The sequence below is a fragment of the Struthio camelus genome, chromosome 1 (genome assembly GCF_040807025.1).
Source record: "Struthio camelus isolate bStrCam1 chromosome 1, bStrCam1.hap1, whole genome shotgun sequence".
In the NCBI taxonomy this organism is placed as follows: Eukaryota; Metazoa; Chordata; class Aves; order Struthioniformes; family Struthionidae; genus Struthio; species Struthio camelus.
In genome coordinates, this window is record NC_090942.1 from 108060697 (window position 1) to 108080536 (window position 19840).

At 37.4% G+C, this 19840-nt stretch overlaps 1 protein-coding gene across 4 annotated transcripts in view; it reads right to left on the minus strand.

Annotated features, from left to right (window-relative positions):
• The window catches only part of CADM2 (cell adhesion molecule 2), a 688964-nt gene that overhangs the window by 478355 nt on the left and 190769 nt on the right, over nt 1–19840 (minus strand). The gene's annotated exons all lie outside the window — the stretch shown is intronic.

A 19840-nucleotide genomic window follows, 5' to 3' on the forward strand; every position in this document is an offset into this window, starting at 1 on the left:
CAAATTAAAAAAAAAAAAAAGAAGATACTAAAATTAGATATATTATGATAGTGATTGGTTTACCAAAGTTATCTACAAAATCAGTATCACCTTCTTCATTTCCATGTACTTTCCTTATACCTGTACCTCAGGTAAGCTAACAACCTGCCTCATAGGATGAAACCTGTGATTGACATTTAGAGGACAAGTAGTTCAGAAAGGGAGGGGAATAATATTCAGACATCTGAGAAGTTTCTTCCCTTTGTAATTATGTATGCCTTTCACTGATCAGTCACACGAAAATAGGAGAAATGGCCTCTTGCTCTCCACCTAAACCTTTAAAACTCTGCTCAGGTCTTCTCCTTTTCTCCTTCTGTTTTTTTTTAAGGTGCTCTAACATTAGACCTGTACTAGAAGGCACTCATCACTTCTACATGTCTCTCTGCAGCTGCTGTGGAAGGGATTTATCCTGCTAAAGCCAAATTGCAGAGCCTTATATGACACTTCAGGGCTTGCCTAGAGCCGAGGTGGCCCACCTCACGCTCCTTCAGGAAATTTTTTGTGCCTATGAAAGTCTGAGGATTCAAATACTCAGTGGATTCCAAAATCTACTTTGAGTTTTACGTTGAATGGTGAGACTATTGTAAGAATCATATTGGACCCATTTGCACGCATAATATAGCAACTTAAAGTTACAACCTGTACAGAAGTTAATTCCTGTATTTGACTCCTTTAAGCTGTGCATCCTGTTCCTGTGTCCTGCTTATTAGGACATAATCACCCAGTTTTTGCCTGCGTGTACTACTGTCTTTGCCAAAAAAACTTCTGCTATGTTTTAAGCAGCAGGAAAAATCTCCTATGGAAATTACTCATCACAAACCTGTGCCATATGATCTATCAGTGATAAGATTTTCAGCATATTTCAGTAAGAGCTGCAAGAGAAACACTGAATAACTTTGCCTGGAACAATTTAAGACAATCCACCTGCCACAGTCTTTTTTTTTTTTTTTAAATAGGTATACTCAGTTTTTTTGAAACTGTATCATCTGTGAATATATTTATTCATACTGGTTAATTAAGCAATACACTTACTAGATCAGCTGCATTTAAATAAACAGTTCTGTCACAAGTAAATGCATGATAAAAGATCCTGGCTCATATTTCACTAAAAATTTATCTATGTGATAGTAATCCTAACCCTTTTCTTCTCAGTCAGCCTTTGCTTCTGGTGTTATAATTGTCTCTACATTAGAATCTCAAAAAACTATAGGAAATAATCTACTGGTATGAAAGCCAGTGATTGAGAAGTATGTAGCCTTGAAGAAAAGATGAAACAAAAACTTGCATTTTTTTGATTTTCTAAAAGTAGATCTATACATAAAGCATTAACAGACTTCCTGCTCAGGAATCATGACATATAAAACAATAATGTTTGCATAATTAGGAGAAAAAAATTGACTGCGGCTGCCTTTCAATTACGGCATATTATATGTTGGAGACTACTAACAGTGTAAATCCCTGCAGGGAAGGATTTGTGAGCTTTGTAAGAAATTCATATTATAGCCCATTGTGTGCTGCTGTTCATGCAGAGAGGAATTTCATAGAGTTGACATAAAACTACACTTACCTTTGACTGCCACTGGGGTAAGTGCCAATTCAACATAACTGATAGTTTATTTGTTTGTTTAGTTTGTCAGAAAGGTAGAGGCATATGAGTTACACTGTGAAATATAGGAGTTATGCTTCTGCATTATACCCAACTGAAGGTCACAGCTTTATTAAGTAAAAACAACAGAAAATGCAAGCATGCAGGAAAGAATGTGCAACTGACAACATCATTGATATATTTTGTTAATATATTTGCTCATTTGCAATCCTTATTATAACCATTGATTATAACTTGTTCAAACAACCTCAGAAGAGTACTGAAGAGTAGCTGGTAAACAGTTCCATTAGCTGAGTGCAGTACTGTCTCACTTACACTAAACCAAACTTTCCTCTCGTGTTCGATAAAGGAACCCTGGATAAAATGCAATATAACTATCACCCACTGAATTGAAAACACTAGCGTTTAAATGATATGCTTTGCTACATATGAACCATATTTTATAAAGCATTTAAGCACATACTATATTTAAAAGTAGGTGCTACTGATGTTTGCAGAGAGGCAACATCCTGTCTCTGTAAGCAACTCAAAGCTACAACTGACTGTATTGCATAGAAGCCAAAATCCTTAATGCAGTCAGAAATAATTTTTTCAACATTTTTCTTTGCAGAATTTAATTTCATTCATTCATTTCATTCATATTTTTCATAGTCTTGCACTGAAGGGCAACATACTAATGTAAGAAGGAATGACAGTCTGAAGACCGAAACTAAAAACCAGGATTGGCTGCTGCAGCTCCTGAAGCTTGGAGATGGTTGAACTTTTTCTTTTTGATTTCTTTTTCCTGACCTTTTGACTTTTTAGAGCATAAACTTGTATAACTTGGAAAAATTGCAAATTTTGTTGACTTTTGGTAATTGCTTCAACAGAGATAGTTAATTTATTATTTGTGGCATTTAATTTTCACCATCTAATCAAGCAAGTGATATGCTAATAAAACAATGAAAGATCATTTCTGTAAGAAAACTTCCACCCTGGTGAATTTAATATAATGCAAAAAAAAAAAAGAAACAAACGTGGAATGTAGAGCTTTCTCTTTCATTTTGCACATTAATGATTGTTTAGCTTATGTAATAGTATCAAACATTGTGCTGAGTGCTTTCCTCAAGCTTTTGAAGGACTTAGGACTGACATTTTCTTGAATTCAAAGAAAGCTCTTCCTGAAAGTGTAAATCAATGAATTATAATAAAGCAAAGATTATAAATCTATCCTGCTCAGAACTTTTGCCCCTAAATAAGAAAACTATGAGAGAAGCCACTGTAGAAATTATTATTATTATTTGACATGAAGGGTGCCCATATAAAATGATAGGCGAGAAACAGTATAACACCTTTAATTATAACCTGAAGTTACCATGTCCTACTGTGTTTCAGAAACTTAAAATAAATAAGTGAAAATACCCACTATCAATGCTAACAAAGTAAAGTTTATTTTCATACATAAATATGTCTATATCTAATTATTATTTACTGACTCCAGAAATCTAATATCCAGATACTGAGATCACTTTGGACACTACAGGTAGAACATACTAGTTTATACTTTTCTAGTGCCTTTGACCATCACTAAGGTCAAAGCTTCCGATTGTCTAATTTTTCTGTCTCTTGAAGTGCCCATCCTGATCACTACAACTGGTAAATCATGAGAAGGCTACGAAGCATCTAGTTTTCACAGAGCCTTTCAGAGCCCTAGGAAAACCGCTGTATCTTGCCTGTGTGTGGCACAGTTGCCTGCTTTATTTTATGTTGGACGGTTGTCACTATTATGGTCCTTGTTTCTTCCAAATCTACCTAGGTCAAAACCAAGTACTGAAACACAGTGAGTGGAAAACGCTTGGGGAGGGATGGCAGAGTTAGTAGTTGCAAGCTGTAAGACAGCATGCTAGTCCTCGTATGAGTCTTTATGAAGGGAGTCCCCTAAAGACTACAGTGAAGTATCAAGACTGTTTCTGTGTGCATGGTTTCTGAACTGCAGAGCAGAGGGAGGGTGAGGAAGTGGAGGAAAAGACTGCCAGTATGCTGAGTGGAGCAGAAAAACTTATTTTCATTGTAGTTACCTGGATGAAGTGCAGTAGAATGGGTGTTTTTTCACTTAAGAAGGGTTTTCTAAAAAAAAAAAAAAGGGCTGAGAAATCTGGGATGATCTTACCAATACAATCAACCTTCTATTCACTAATCAGACAACAGAAGGAGGATTCTCATATCTGCAGGGAGGAAACGGGGTGGAGAAGAAAAATAACGATGAGACATGCTTGGAAGGAACGGAGAGCAGTTTTCAAAGGTGCAACAGGTATTTTGAAGTCTCAAGGTGAAGCAGTCACACAAATATTAACAAACACATTACCTAAGGAACTATAGTCTTCTACCCTGCAGGGAGTCATACATAATAATGTGGTGTCCAGAGGTGTTACTGGATGAGGGTTCTCCACAATACCCATCCTCTCTCTACTGAAAAGGTTCCTTAAAACCGCTAACATGTTGTGAAGCACACAGCAATGCACTGCAGATTTGACAACATTCTCCATGCTGGCATCGACCTCTCCTCATAGACAATACTAAGATCTTCAGTTCCCACAGATGCACTTGATAGACTATTATTAGCATAGCCCCATTTGGGGACATGAGATGAAAATGCATTTCTGCAATAGCCCTGTCTTAGCTGGGCATGCTGTTCCTTTGGAATTTGTCAATGATGTCTAAGTCATCACAACAGCAAAAGGAAGACTAGGGAAAATGTGGGCCCGCTGCTGAATGGGGGGGGTGCCCTGGTGACAAAGGATACAGAGAAGGCAGAGCTACTGAATGCTTTCTTTGCTTCAGTCTTTCCTGCTAAGGCCAGTCCTCAGGATTTCCAGACCCTGGGGACAAGGAAGAAAGTCTGGAGAAAGGAAGACTCTCCCTTGGTCGAGGAGGATCAGGTTAGAGATCTTTTGTCCAAACTTGACATCCATAAATCCATGGGCCCCGATGGGATGCACCCACGAGTGCTGAGGGAGCTGGCGGATGTTATCGCTAGGCCACTCTCCATCCTCTTGGAAAGGTGCTGGAGATCAGGAGAGGTGCCTGAGGACTGGAAGAAAGCCAATGTCACCCCAGTCTTCCAAAAGGGCACGAAGGAGGAGGCAGGGAACTCCAGGCCTGTCAGCCTCACCTCCGTCCCGGGAAAGGTGATGGAACAGCTCCTCCTGGAGGTCCTCACTAAGCATGTGGAGGACAAGAAGGTGATCAGGAGTAGTCAGCAGGGATTCACCAAAGGGAAATCATGCTGGACCAACCTGAGAGCCTTCTAGGACGGGATGACTGGCTGGGGAGATGAGGGCAGAGCAGTGGCTGTTGTCTACGTGGACTTCAGAAAAGCTTTTGACACTGTCTCCCATCACATCCTCATAGGGAAACTCAGGAACTGTGGGTTAGATGAGTGGACAGTGAGGTGGATTGAGAACTGGCTGGATGGCCGAGCTCAGAGGGTTGTGGTGAATGGCGCAGAGTCAAGTTGGAGGCCTGTAGCTAGTGATGTCCCCCAGGGGTCAGTCCTGGGTCCAGTCTTGTTCGATGTATTCCTCGATGACCTGGAGGAAGGGACAGAGTGCACCCTCAGCAAGTTTGCTGATGATACGAAACTGGGGGGAGTGGCTGACACAGCAGAAGGCTGTGCTGCCATTCAGAGGGACCTGGACAGGCTGGAGAGCTGGGCAGAGAGGAACCTCATGAAGTTCCACAAAGGCAAGGGCAGGGTCCTGCACCTGGGGAGGAAGAACCCCATGCACCAGGACAGGCTGGGGGTTGACCTGCTGGAAAGCAGCTCTGCCGAAAAGGACCTGGGAGTGCTGGTGGACAACAAGTTAAGCATGAGCCAGCAGTGTGCCCTTGTGGCCAAGAAGGCCAATGGTCTCCTGGGGTGCATGAGGCAGAGTGTTGCCAGCAGGTCGAGGGAGGGAGGTGATCCTGCCCTTCTACTCAGCCTCGGGGAGGCCTCACCTGGAGTACTGTGTCCAATTGTGGGCTCCCCAGTACAAGGGAGACATGGCACCACTGAAGAGAGTCCAGCGGAGGGCTACCAAGATGATTAGAGGGCTGGAGCACCTCTCCTATGAAGAAAGGCTGCAAGAGCTGGGCCTGTTCAGCCTGGAGAAGAGAAGATTGAGAGGCGATCTCATCAACGTGTACAAGTATCTGAAGGCGGAGTGTCAAGAGGATGAGGCCAGCCTCTTCTCCGTGGTGCCCAGCAACAGGACAAGAGGCAACGGGCACAAACTGAACCACAGGAAGTTCCACCTGAACCTGAGGAAAAATGTTTTCCCTGTGAGGGTGACAGAGCCTTGGAACAGGTTGCCCAGAGAGGTGGTGGAGTCTCCTTCCCTGGAGATATTCAAAACCCGTCTGGATGTGATCCTGGGCAATATGCTCTAGGTGACCCTGCTTGAGCAGGGAGGTTGGACTAGACGATCTCCAGAGGTCCCATCCAACCTAAACGATTCTGTGATTCTGTGATTCTGTGATCACGGACAACAGCAAGTCAGTGGTGGATGGCCTCATGACAAGAGCTGCCTGCAGAAACCCTAAGAGCTTCCAATAAAGACATAAATAACAATTTCGGTAAACACAATGAGGGGGAAGCTTCAGAACCAGCTCGGAGAACTGTGCAGATATGGCCATTCATTTCTAATCTGAGAGATGTTAGATGTTATTAATACGGTAATTCAGTTACACAAAAGAATTCTTGGTATGTCAAACATGGATGAGAGCATAACTCTGAAATTAAAAGCTAAATTCACCATCACCTGGTCATACATTTTTCTTTACTAGTCAAAGAACAAATAAATAGATCCTTCAACATTTTGAATATGACTGAAACACAAAATGTCAACAAAATATTTTAATATTTTGAGTTTGCATTGGTCTAATGCCTTGAAAACAGGCTACTTTTGACAGTTTGCCTGTTGACACTCAGGTGACCGAGGTGAGGGTAATATAACGATCTCTACAGGATATAATGACACAGCTGGCATAAGACTGGGTTAGCAACACAGAGAAATTAACGCAACCAGGGAACACAGACTCTTGTGAAAGTTAACCTGTGAGTCAATTAACTGAAAAAGTTCAGAGTAAGTATATACTCTGGCCATGCAGGAGATTAGTATCCTGATCCCTTCATTCTGGGATCCTCAATGAAAAACAGAATGTCATCGAGGTCAATGATTACATCATGTGCGCAGCAGTTGAACTGACACACCTGGTATTTGTTTCTTGGCATAAAAAAAATTAACTATACAGTAATATAAAAGAGCTGTAGAACTGTAGAAGAATTTAAAATTACCAAAATAACTTTTTTTAAGCAAAGTCTCAAACTATCGAAGTATTATTGTATCTTATGTGTACAATAATAAACTGATGATTTAAGTTATTCCATATATATTTAAAAGAACTTTAAAATTAAAATTAATGAGAAACATGGATGCAAGGGATTTTACTCTCTGCCTTTTACATTTACCATAGCATTTTATGATGAAACTGAACAGTGAAAATTAATAAATATAATCTCATTTTATTTTGCTGATCAACAGCAAATAGCTATTATATGAAATACAATCAATATATCAGGAAATTTACATGGAGATGTTTACTGCTACTTACTGGGTACTTCTATTGATATTTTAAATGTATAATTAGAATAATCATTCATTTACCTTTCATCATAAAAACAGAAAACATCAGTTCTTGGTTTTAGATTTCCAAATACAACAGCTGTAACTTCATTCTAATAGAATTTCTAGAAAGAACAGTTTTACCATCCACTTTTAAAGGCAGCCCAAATCATTTGAAAACAATTCCCTTTAAAAAGCATTAAAAGTAAGAAGCATAAAGGGAGATTTCAAAGGAGTAAAGCAAAGTAATACAATGGCTGGCACTAAAGCAAACTATATTATGATACTGGCCATGGTGGCAAGATTCTATTAATATATATTTTGGCATTAGTCTTCATACCATGGACCTTATTTAGGAAGGTATTTATGCATGTTTCTAATCTCATTAAAGTCGTACTTATCGATGAGCTTATTGTATTTCAGGACGTGCTTCCTTTTCTTGCCATGATTTCTTTGAAGTTGTACTTAATAGATGAAATATAAAAATTACAACGTAAGTTGTCTAATAGGACAGTCCATCTGTGACACTGACAGTATAAGGTGTTTCAGAAGAAATAAGAAAGCCTCTAGGGGAAATTTCTGCCTAACTCCAGACAGTTAGCAGATGTCTCTCTCTCTCTTCAAAACAAATCAATGCCAAATTATCTATTTTTTGCAACTTATCTAATGTATTCTTTCCTGTTTCATTTTCCCTTCAAAATCATTCTTTTTGAATATTTCTATAAATGGGATACTAATGAAGTTTAAGTTCCATTAGTTAGAACGGCTGGATTTAAAAAGAAAAGAAATTAAAAGAATTCATAAGATCAGGGTCTAAGGACAGTAAGAAAATAAAAGAAAGAATCTATGTCTGAGTGTTCCTTCTGGGAGGGAGAGGTCTGTGCCTCTCCATAGAGTATAAATGGTCATCATAAATAAAAGGAAAAACACAGTAGAAATTGTGTAATTTACTGGATGGGCAATAAGTAAGTAGCAATTAGCAGATACCAGCCACCTTAAGACCACTGCAAATGAAGAATACATATACTGAAATTTGAATACGTGGGTTTAGCTTATACAGAAAAAGAGAAAAGCTTAAAAATGTACTCCAATTCTTTCATTACACTTTTGAGACAACATACACATCTTTAAAAATCTCTGCTGTTAACTGAAAAGTGGCAATCTCTGTGCTCGTTCATTCCTTCTAAGATATAGGTGAGCAAACTTCAGACTTTTTGTACATTGGACCACTGGTAAACTTAAAAATATTTTGAGGGCTATAATAAATTCTTTATAAAGCTTTTTATTAAAAATGCCAAATTTTACTATTGAATATCAATCACTGGACATGCTGAGGAGCCTTCAACAAAAACGGGCCACAAATTTTAGAAGCATATTCATTGTCTTATTTACTACGATATGCATTTATGCAATCTTTTATACTGTCTCTGAATCCTGATTTCCATATGTGTTTCAGTCTCATTGGATTTTGGAGGCATTTATGATGACTTGCATATTGAAATGTGAGCACTATATGAAAAGGAGGTGACAGTTAAGGGATCTGAGGAAGAATATCAACCACATAAAAACTAGATGAGCCCAGTGATAAGAAATACACAGTAAAGAAAAGCCATAGTGAAGTGAGCAAGGGCACATAGAACATCTGCTCATGGAACGCCTGATCTCTCCCAAGCCTTGCCAGAGAGATCCCTCAAAAATTTTGAATGAAGAGAAGCAAATATGTTATCCATTTTCATTTGACCTACTTCATTCTCCACTTAGCTGGAAAAAGTCCAATTTATTGCCCAGTAGAGGCTCTTCAGGGACCCTCACTGCTTTGGATTAACACCCTGGGAATATGGTATTCTGTACTAAGCGATTTAGGAATACAAATGTCACTGTAATTAAATAGATTATAAGTACCTAACAGCTAGAAATTTTTCATGATCTCAAATTGTACAGAGGATGATATGAAAAAGCTGTCAATGTAACTCCTAAGAATAGTACACAAAGAGAGAAAGGAAAGCAGAAAGGGATAGAAAGATTTTTCTAAGAGTAATCAGCAAATTTGAAAGACTGAGTAAAAGTTTTGACAGGGTAAAGAAGATAAACTAAGGGGAAAGAAATACATTTAAAATCAATTGTAGCTAAGTACTTTAAAGAATAAGGTTTAATTTAGGGTACAATAGACAACACAGATATATGCTAAAGAAATTATCAAATAAGATTAAGGGAAAGGGGAAATCTAGGCACCAAACACTAAGAAACCTTTGTAACTTAGTCAAGCTGCCCTTCTGCTTTTCTATAAGGAGCAATGGTGAAGTAACAACAATTTGCGGAAGTGTCAAATGAACTCCAAGTGTTTGCTCTGCAAATCTAAACTTGAAAGACCATACTGAGGTATGTTATCATGTCTGAAAAAGCTCTAGTTGAATCAAGTCTAATCTGACCACTGAGAATCAGTTCAGCTGAGAAATAACAATGCAAAATATGTGAAGACAGCTATTTTGACAGGTATTTTCCAAAGATGGCTGATTTATTGTACTGATCTTTTTCACTAAAAATGTCCCAAAATGTTTTCACTATAAATATCCTAAGATATGACAAAAAACTTTACAGAATTATATCATTTTCAAAAAGAAACTAATGACTAACTGCAGTGTGGATGCTACCTCCTGTTAACTGAACCAAGGTAAGCAGCATTAACTGCTAAAAAAGCAGTTATATTTTAACACTGAGAAAAAGTAGGACCTTTATAAAGTCAAATAGCAACTGCACTATAATTTTGATTACACCAATCATGAAATTCAAATTTCAGTGGAGTTGGATTTGATAATGGAAGGCTAACTGCATCCCTCTGGTTTTATTAAAGAATGTAGAGAAGCTTCTCTGGAGATAGAACAGTGTTTTCTACCGAACCTGATCCACTGCAAAGTTCTTACTGAGGCTGAGGATTTGAGATCAATCCTCTAGTTTCAGCAAGTTAATTGAGTGGCTAATCTTTGACTAGAAATTGCAGGGATAAAGATCTTCCAACTGAGCTTAACTTTAGCATGTGAGATGGAATTAAATTTACTAAATTCTCACTTCCCTGAAAGTCTTGTGTTTGGAACAAAAACCGATCAAGTGTTGTTACCATCCTAACCATACACCATACATGATTAACACAATGACAAGTTAATCATATTCAATCACTTCTATTTCATCTATTGCTGTTGCATGATATTTAAGAAAAAATAAAGTTAATTTATGCTCTGTTTCTGCAAGTGAATACAGAGGCAAATATTCAGCTCAGTTCTGTTTTGCTCTACAGAGATTAATATATGTGTATTGATCTAGTCACATGCATCCATTTGAAACCAAGACCACTAATTAGTTCCTAAATGTGCCAGGAAATTTGAGTTCCAGTCACTGACTCTGCCACAAATGTGTGATGTGCTTTAAAATCCTTGCCTGAAAAATGCTAAGGGAGCACAAAAAATATTACAAAGAGTCTCATTTCACATTAGCTAATCAAAATAAAAAACTTTTCTAAATTTCAGTATACTATTCCACAAAATCTTTAAGTCCTTCTGACAAGTATATCCTTGGAAATACATATATCTTTTTGCTAGTCTCATAAAAATATTCTAGTACAACAATGGCATTGTTATTTCTGACTTAGTTCTGCAGGATAAGCATGCTATACATGAAGAAAATTATAACAAGTGTGGCCCATAATCACTAATGTAGGTGTGGTTCAAACCAGGGAGGAGGGAGTAATCGTTCTGTCCACAGCTCAGGCCAGAAGTCAAGCTATTAAAAATGAGTCATCATGCACCCCAAATCATACATAGTCAAAATGCTGATGCAGGAGCAGATTAAAAAACAGGCTCATACCTAAACTTTCCACGGATACAGAATGGTGTCAAAATCATTTTTCTTTTGAAAATAAAAACAAAACCCCAAAATGTTTTTAAATGTCCCCTGGTCATAAATAAAAGTTTGCAGAGCATCTTGAAAACACAGTTGGAATGCAATTATTGCAGCCATGTTTGCCTGAACCTGCACAAGCCGGAAGATAAATATCTAACAGAACCAAAAAAGGCTGATTTTTTCTGACACCTACTAACACAAAGAGCTAGGCCTTCTGTTTGGATGTTGGCAGTTAGCTCTAAAAGTTGGATGAGCTGTCCCTGTGCAATGCTCCCACTTACTGTGTGTTCTCTAAATCCACTTTGCTGTGGGAGTTTTCTGTGAATCATGAGTGTGTTAGCTCTATGTTATATACCATAACGCATATGTCTTTGATACCTACGTGAGTTCTGAAGGAACAGACATGTTACAATGCAATGCCATCTTCAAGTGCTGCTGAGAGAGGTTAATAAGTCTGGCCTGCCAGCAAGGCTACTTAGCTTAGGTGGTATACCAATAACGGAGCATGCAACCATGCTACCTCTAGCTCCATAGGCAGCCTGTTTTGCAGTGTGCACATTACCTTACTAGCCAGTGTTCAATCCCTGAGTCTCTTGGCATATTCACCAGCTATGGCATCTACATGTTAATATTTGACAGGACAGCAGTTTGAAGACCAAAATATTTTAGGTCTCCAAGATAAGTGCTGATCTTTCTTTATGCTAAAAGAACATAAAATAAAAATTCCCATGTATTTTCAGAAGTAAGAAAAGCATAAGAAAAGCATGTATTTCTTTTTAGCATAAAGAAATACATGGACCTAGACAAAAAATAAAGACAGTCCTCTCACCCCTGAGAGAGAAAAAAAAAGACATTATTTTTGCACAGGTTTCCTCATTGCTATGGATAGTTTTTAGTAGAATCAATAAATCTTCAGCTTCTCCCAGAGCCTGTGATTTTTCTTCTGGACCAAAGATCCTTCAGTCTTAGCTTGAGATCTTCCGTCTCTCTGATAACAATTTGCAGCCCATTCTTTTTCTCTTGCCTACAGTTTCCTGTCACTGTCAGGAGGCCTTCCCGCATTCCTGAGCCCCCTTATGTCCTTGCCTCTTTGTTCTCTGCTGTCCTAAACACCAGAGAAAATGCATGGGAAAGCTAACAAGACGTTTAAAGGTGTAGTTGCATGTGCATTTCCTTTAATAGCAGTATGATATGAGCAGTTTCTGGTCTTCCTCTCTCTCCTGCTCCCATGAATAATCATTTCTTCCCCCCTTAGTTATGTTGGCAAAATGGTCTTTGAGTTTTAAAAATGAACCAGATTAGGAAACGAATCTGAGCTGGAAATGACATTGGAAAAAGTGGGCAGATGAAAAGTGCTAAATGCTAAACATGAGAGCTGCTTAATTTGATGTTGCTGCAGAGGGAAATATCTATGCAACTGTTGCTTTAAAGTACTTTGAATAACATAAGAGTGAGGCTGCTGTAACTAAGAGACATTGGTTACAAAAGGTTAACGCAGCAAGGTGTCTGTATGTATCTGTACGCATGTAAGTCTTCTAATAGATCGGTATTTCTGTTAAGTCAACATTTACTGATCTTAGAAGAAGGATGTATGCATGACTTCTTTGCAGTAATGAGACATTAGTTAGGTTATCAAGAAACCACACCTTGAAGACTGTTACAAACAGTCCCCCAGAAGTACAAGCCGCAGATGACAGCAGAGGCCTTTACAGTGCCAGCACAGGAGAACAGCAAAGCTGCCAGGGCTAGAAACACAAGTGGTCAGCTACTAGTCACGAAGGGAATGCCACCTTGGGAGCTGGGGAAAAAAAAACGGTTCTGAGGATAATTAGTAATAAAGAGCAAGTAAACAGACTGTGTTAGCACACCCATAACAAGGAACCCAAGCAGAACCAGAGTGAGGAGGAATAAACCTCCTACATCAACATCATACTCCTCGCGAAGAAAGAAGCTATCAATATTAACATCATACTATTTCTGGTGAGGAACTTGAGATGCTGACCACTCACTGCTAAGTCCCTGCTTTTCTCTTAAGCAAGACTGGTGCCATCAGTCTTAGGACCCAGAAGGGCGTTAGAAAGATAAGCATAACATTAGACAAAGGGGTAGGTATAGAAAGTTTGTATATGTCAGTCTCAAGTATATTATTATTGGGAATAAGCTACAATAATTGCATAATTTGGTCTATGAGAATTAATATCATTGTAATGTGACTAATAGTTCCTTCATTAGACTGTTAAGACTTTATCTAGACTAATAACAAATTCTTGTTTTTTCATATGCAGTGTGTTTCCTTTAGTCCACATGAAATATGTGAGGTGATTGGTCTGGACCCTGCCCTTCAGGGTAGTTAAAATTAATATGCAATGCTGTGGCTTGAAATCAGATAACCTTGCCCTGCTGTTTAATTCTCACGTTTATCCTTTTGGTATTTTGACACAAATTAATGAATGAGAAGAAAAAAAGGTGCTAGCTGTTCTCCAGAACCCTTCCTTTTGACATGGACATTAGTAGCAGTGGTCTGGAATTGCTTTTCTCCTTTCGTGGTGAGATCAGTAATGAAAAAATAAACAGCATTTGCTCTAAGTCACCTTTAAGAACCCCTTAGAAGAAGGAAGCATAGGTTTCCGAACTATTGCTTTAGACTATCTTAAATAGAGCCCAATGCTTCTCTGTTGGCTTTCATTGTGCTATAAATTTGAAAAAAAAGATTCAAATTAACTGAAATTTTAATAGCAATTCTAAAAATCCACCTGTAAACTTAAATCTTTCTCTGATTTTACTTGGTCAAAACACAATTTGAAGAAGTGGTTAGCGTTATTGGTTTTTTTGTTGATATTTATACCTCATTTAAATTACTGTTACATTGTTTTCCCTGTCTCCTGATATAAAGTCCTGCTTACAATGCCTCTAATGCTTTGCAGAATGTGGCAGAATTCTGTGGCTTTGTACATCAGTTTACCAAAGAAAGAAAAAACAATGGAATAAAGGCTAGATATATTAAAACTTGGCAGGCTACTTTTATTTATTTACCTGTCCCAAAGTCCTCAAACAAGGGCGGGCAGGAAAACTTTGCAAGTAAAACTTTCTTATGTTTTTTTCCCCCCAGGAAATAATTCATAAATAAAAGTTGATGCAATTAGACAGTAAGCATTCATGCTATTCATTATAATTTTCTCAAACATCACTTGCATAACCAAGCTAACAAAATTGCAGGACTTGGTTATGCACCATGTGAAAGAATTTGAAAGACTGCGTATAACAGTGACATCCAATGATGTCACTATAATACCAGATTGCAAGATTTCAGTATCTAAAATTTTGAAGATGTGTTTATTAGACAACAACCCTAATGCTTCCCAATGGAAGCAAAGAATCTGTGGAATGCATACGGCACTGAATGTGGTTACTTCAAAATTTACTCAGTATTGAAAACGCAAAACTTTAGCCATAGTGCATACAAGGTATGCACAATGAATGTATATTAAAGAGACATCTAAAGATATTTGTTTAGCATATTTACAAAATACTTTCAAATGACTTAAAATACGGGTAAGAACTTTTTGATTAAGAGTAAACATTAAGAAATAATTAAAATAGAAACAAAAATGAATTGCCCACTATTCAAATTCATATTCTAATTTAAGTCACCAGACTACTCTTGATAAATTATCTGCTTGAATATCTGTATGAATTATCAGTTTGAGGTTGCATCAATAAATAGCCTTGTTTATTTCCTTTTTCAAATCTCTTATTTCTATCATATATTCCTTATGGATCTTTCCTGTTGAGCTGCTTTTGGTAATCAATATAATACAGATATCTTCTCAAAGTGCTGCTCAGATACTCAGGAATATAAATGTAATTATTTCATATTTAAGCAGAAAGAGACAGGACATATTAGCTTGTTCAAAATCATGAAAAAAGCCAGCATTACAATCTGAATTAAAATCTTTGGAGGTTGCTGTCTCCTGATCTTCTGCATCTTGCTGTTCTGTCAGCATATTACGTGTGCTCCAAGAGAAGGAGAGCCCAATGGAAAATAAAAGGTAGGAAGAGGTAAACTAAGTCCAAACACTAGCAGAAAGGTCAGTCAGCACTGTTATTGTTACAATTTTGACACGGTGTATTCATTTCTCCAGAAAGTCCCATTTTTGAAAAACCATACATGGAAAAGCTACTAGAGATTAATAAATAAGCAACTATAAGACAAGTTGAAATAAAATAATATTTCTGAGATACTAGTTTCAGAGGACAAAAGAGACTGTGGTTGCACCTAACGATGGTAAGCTAATTTGTATTCCGTTTGTGGCATTACTGACAACCACAAAGGATAAGGAATCAATATCTGAGCTATCTTTTTTCCTCTAAATGATGAAGCCCTGTATCAAGTGTTTCTATATTATAGAAAGGAGGGATTATTAGATTAGAAGAGCAATGCTTCTGTGCAGATTAAACCTTTCAATGTCTTTGTCATTATAAAAATACTAAAGATGATATTTGTTACAATACCATGGCTAATGTTTCTACAGGAGGCTGAAAGTTGTATTAATTAAAGGCTTCCAACTGAAATAAAAAATGCCTTCAATGAACTACCATAGATAATTCAACACAAGAAAATACTGCATTTCATGACCAAAATTGTTCAATAGTATACATAATGTGCAAGAATGTATCTAAACAGTGCACGGAATGAAATTTGGACATAAAACTGTTGTAGCCACTTAACCCCATATTTGATATAGAACATCAGTAGCAGTCTCTATGAATTTGAAAGGTTTGCACTAAGAATGAAACATTTCTAATAAAGGAGAACTTAATGAATGAACATAGCTAGAATACTAGTAAACAACGACACAATACACCTAAAACTATGTAAAGAAAAAGTGCAAAACTAGTGAGACAAGACACAGTGAGGACACATAAAGTAATCAAATAAGACAAGGCAGTAGGAGAAGATCAGGATGTTTCCAGGCAGTAGTACGTTGCATAGTAGGCTGAGCACCATACAACCAGGGGAGCATTTCTGTTGAGTGGTTTCAGTGGTATCCTGTTGTGTCTAAGCAATCTCCCTACAAGGCCATTGAAGGCTTGGGTCCAGTGATCCATGCTATAGAAGCAGCATTCTGACATGGAGCACTCTAAGACAAATGCATGGACTCATTTATATTTTGTAGTTACATGGTTCAAACTTATGAGAGTTGTACAAATACGAATGCCAATCACCTGCAGACAACATCCCATAGAACTATGCCTGGTATCAAAATGGTAGAGAGCATGAGTTTCCAAGCCACAGTATATGCACCACTACTAATATGCAAGCGTTTTTAAAATGGTTCACAGCGTGGTACAAAGCAGAAAGCTGCCATTGCCAGTGGTCATACCTGTTGTGAGGGGACGCCAGGGGAAGTCGCAAAGTCCTTGCTATATTTCTATTACCGTTCAGGAATAACTTACATCAAAGTGAAAAATTCTTAGTAATTATGACTAGCATTTATATGCACAGAACATAGCTGATACATTGGAAAAAGAGAGAACTGAAATATAAGAACAGTCAAATGAAAGGAAGAAAAATGATAATGAATGACCATAACAGAAGCCAAGGATGCAAAAGTACCGTTTTCAAAGAAGAGACTATAAACGGTTCCCCATCACACAAAGAAGTTTGAAACTGTAATAACATCAGTATCAACCTAAGAATGTGAACAAAATCATTCTTTAAATAAAAAATTTGAAAAATTATGAATATGTTCATTTACTCTTTAGTCATCACATCTTTAAGACTCATCTCTGTTCCACTGTGACAGTTTCCCAGAGGAGCTACACAAAGGAAATATAAGGAAAAGAATATAAAAGATAGGCAATGCTGAATAAAGAATGAGCATTCTTTTATTACCTCCTTATATTAGGAAGAAAGGAAAAAGTAGAACTCTCAATTTTTAAGCACAGGTCAGCAAAATATAAGGGTAAAATATATTATTGTAATAAATAAAAAATAAATGTTTATAGAGAGGAAGTAGCAGAGAAAAAGATTTGTTTTCCATGTTCTAAGGACTGGAGTACCTTTACTGTTCACCCTTTCATTTAAAGCCGTAACAGCACATACACGGCATGATACAAGACAAGTCACTCGTAATTTGGGATATTTCTTTCAATATATGAAATCATTCCTGTCCTTTGAGATTACAAAATTTAACTAGTTTATACTTTATTTAGTACTTATGATCCCAACAGCAGGCTGCCCTAAGCTTCATTACCATTTAATTTAGAAAAATAATATTCCTTATTCATGTACTATCTGATCAAAGGCTTACATTTAACACAACACACATTAAAAGAACAAGCACATTTTGAGCAGATTTCTTACAGCTAAATGAGAAACTGAGCTCAACTCATGGAAAATATGTTCGTTCAGGTCGTGTTATTTTCACAATTTGTGCAGAGTTGTCTTCCGAAATTTATAGGATTCAAAACAGAAAAAAAAAGAAAAAGGTGTAATTATGATATTGATATATAATGGAATAAAAGCAGGAATAACAATCACTGAATAGAAAAAAAAAAAGCATATGAGGCTTCTTACTTTTTTTTGAGTGGTTCTTGTTTCCATTATTTACAATACGTGAATGCTGATTAAAAGCATTTTGGGCACAAAAAATGCTATGCATTCACCTAATTGCTTTAGCATTGAAGGATTTTTGGACCCAGCAATCACAAGAATGCCTACAGAGAGTGAAATGCCAGTTACTTTGCCTTGAGTACTATGGGCAGGTGGCTTGCATTTAGACAGCTTGCATATACCATCAATCACTACTTGTCAAGATATGTAACAAAGTTCTACTTTAACTACCTAAACAGAACAAGGTCAAAGCAATTACATTCTATTTTGAATATGCCTTAAATATCTGATATTCCTTATACAGCCACTGACAAAACAAGTATGAGTTGATCGTATAGTTATATATATTAGTGTCTATTTAATTACAACAACTTGGCAATAACCTGACCTTTGGTCTCCTCTCAGAAGAGTTTTTCAGTTGTGATGCACCAGCACCCAGTAGTGCTTATTTAGGTAAGTCAGAATACAATTTAAACAGGTAAACACCAGGTAAACACCAAAACAAACTCTGGCTGGGTTTTTCTTTGCTTCACTGTAGGCAGGTGCAGTTTGACCTAGTTAAAGACACAGCCTTACAGAAGAGATTAGGTTGTTTTAAGGACCTGTGAACCTGTGATTCTGGAGCAGAATTAATGTCACGGAACTCAAGACACACACCGTGACCTGCTTATGCAATTCTGGTGCCAGATTTCTTTTATTTGTATTTTCAGTTTGTTATGCTTCATAAATTGAATGTGACTAGACATACTTCATTTGCTTTACTTCAGTTGCTGCAGAGGGGAGATGCAAAACACTGTTAATCATAGTATTGAATGAGTATTCTTTGCTTAATTTCTTACTCCTGTTAAATTTCTATTAGGCTAAAAAGACAGGAAAAGTACTAAATTTGTAAATATATGAGTAAGCATGAAGATAGTTCAAACAGCAATTCTTGTAACCATCTACATCTTAGACTTCATTGATGGTATAACAAAAAACTTTCTTCATTTTAGAATGATTCTAAGTTTCTGCTTACTAAATATCTCTACTGACAGAGTCTGCTGTCCACTCAGGAATAAACATCATTTCCTTGGAGGTAAATGCAAAGTCTCCCTTAAAGCCATCAGTTTCACATACCATTTTTTACTTCGGGAATTTCTCTTATGTAATCATTGTCAAAGGGGTCCTAGCAAAACTTAAGCAACTTAATTTCCAACATCTTTTGAGGGAGAAATCCAAAGAAGAAATGGAATGGAGAAAAAATATTACTTGGTTTTTTGGGCTAGCCTTACAGGCCTTTCATATTGGGGTTGTCTCTAGATCCCTGATAGAAGCTGGAACTTGGAGTCCTGCTCTTTAGTCTAAAGAACTTATGTCCAGATCCATTTTATCCTTAACGTTTATGTGTTCACTGATTCTTTGACAACCTTTCAGTGGTTCTGACTGAGATTTCCTTTTTCCAATATTCAGTATGTGCCATAGGATCAATTCTGTTAGCTTAGAAAGTCCATTTCTGTCTTGCACATTTGTAACCATCCCTTTCACTCTATCCTCAGTGCTATATAAACAGATGGATAAAAATCCTCACATTAGCAAAACCTGGATTTTTTTCTCTGTAAAACAGAAGATTCTTTAAATCCCAGTTTAAGATCTCATTATCTAGAAGAAATGGCTTTCTGAGTAACTGAGATGGAGTTAATCTCCAATTGTGAAATAACATTTATCTACAGAAGTAGCCCCAAATCAGCATCTGTGAGATTGCTTCTGGACAAGCCAAATTTTTGTCAGGCTGAGATCCCTGCTTGTAATTATCACGACCCTGGATTGTGAACTGCTGTTTCAGATTCCCTGGCCCACCACACATGCTGTTCAGCAATCACTCAACCACTCAACGCCAAGGAACCCATTCAGTGCTAAGTGCTGGGCAGGATCCTGCCTCGAACACCAACTAACTCGCATTGAATGACTCCTGCAAGATCCTGTCACCTTTTAAGGCACAGTTCTCAACACTGATCTTTTCTCCTCTTATATGCTGTGCAAATTATTGGCTATAAATGCTTG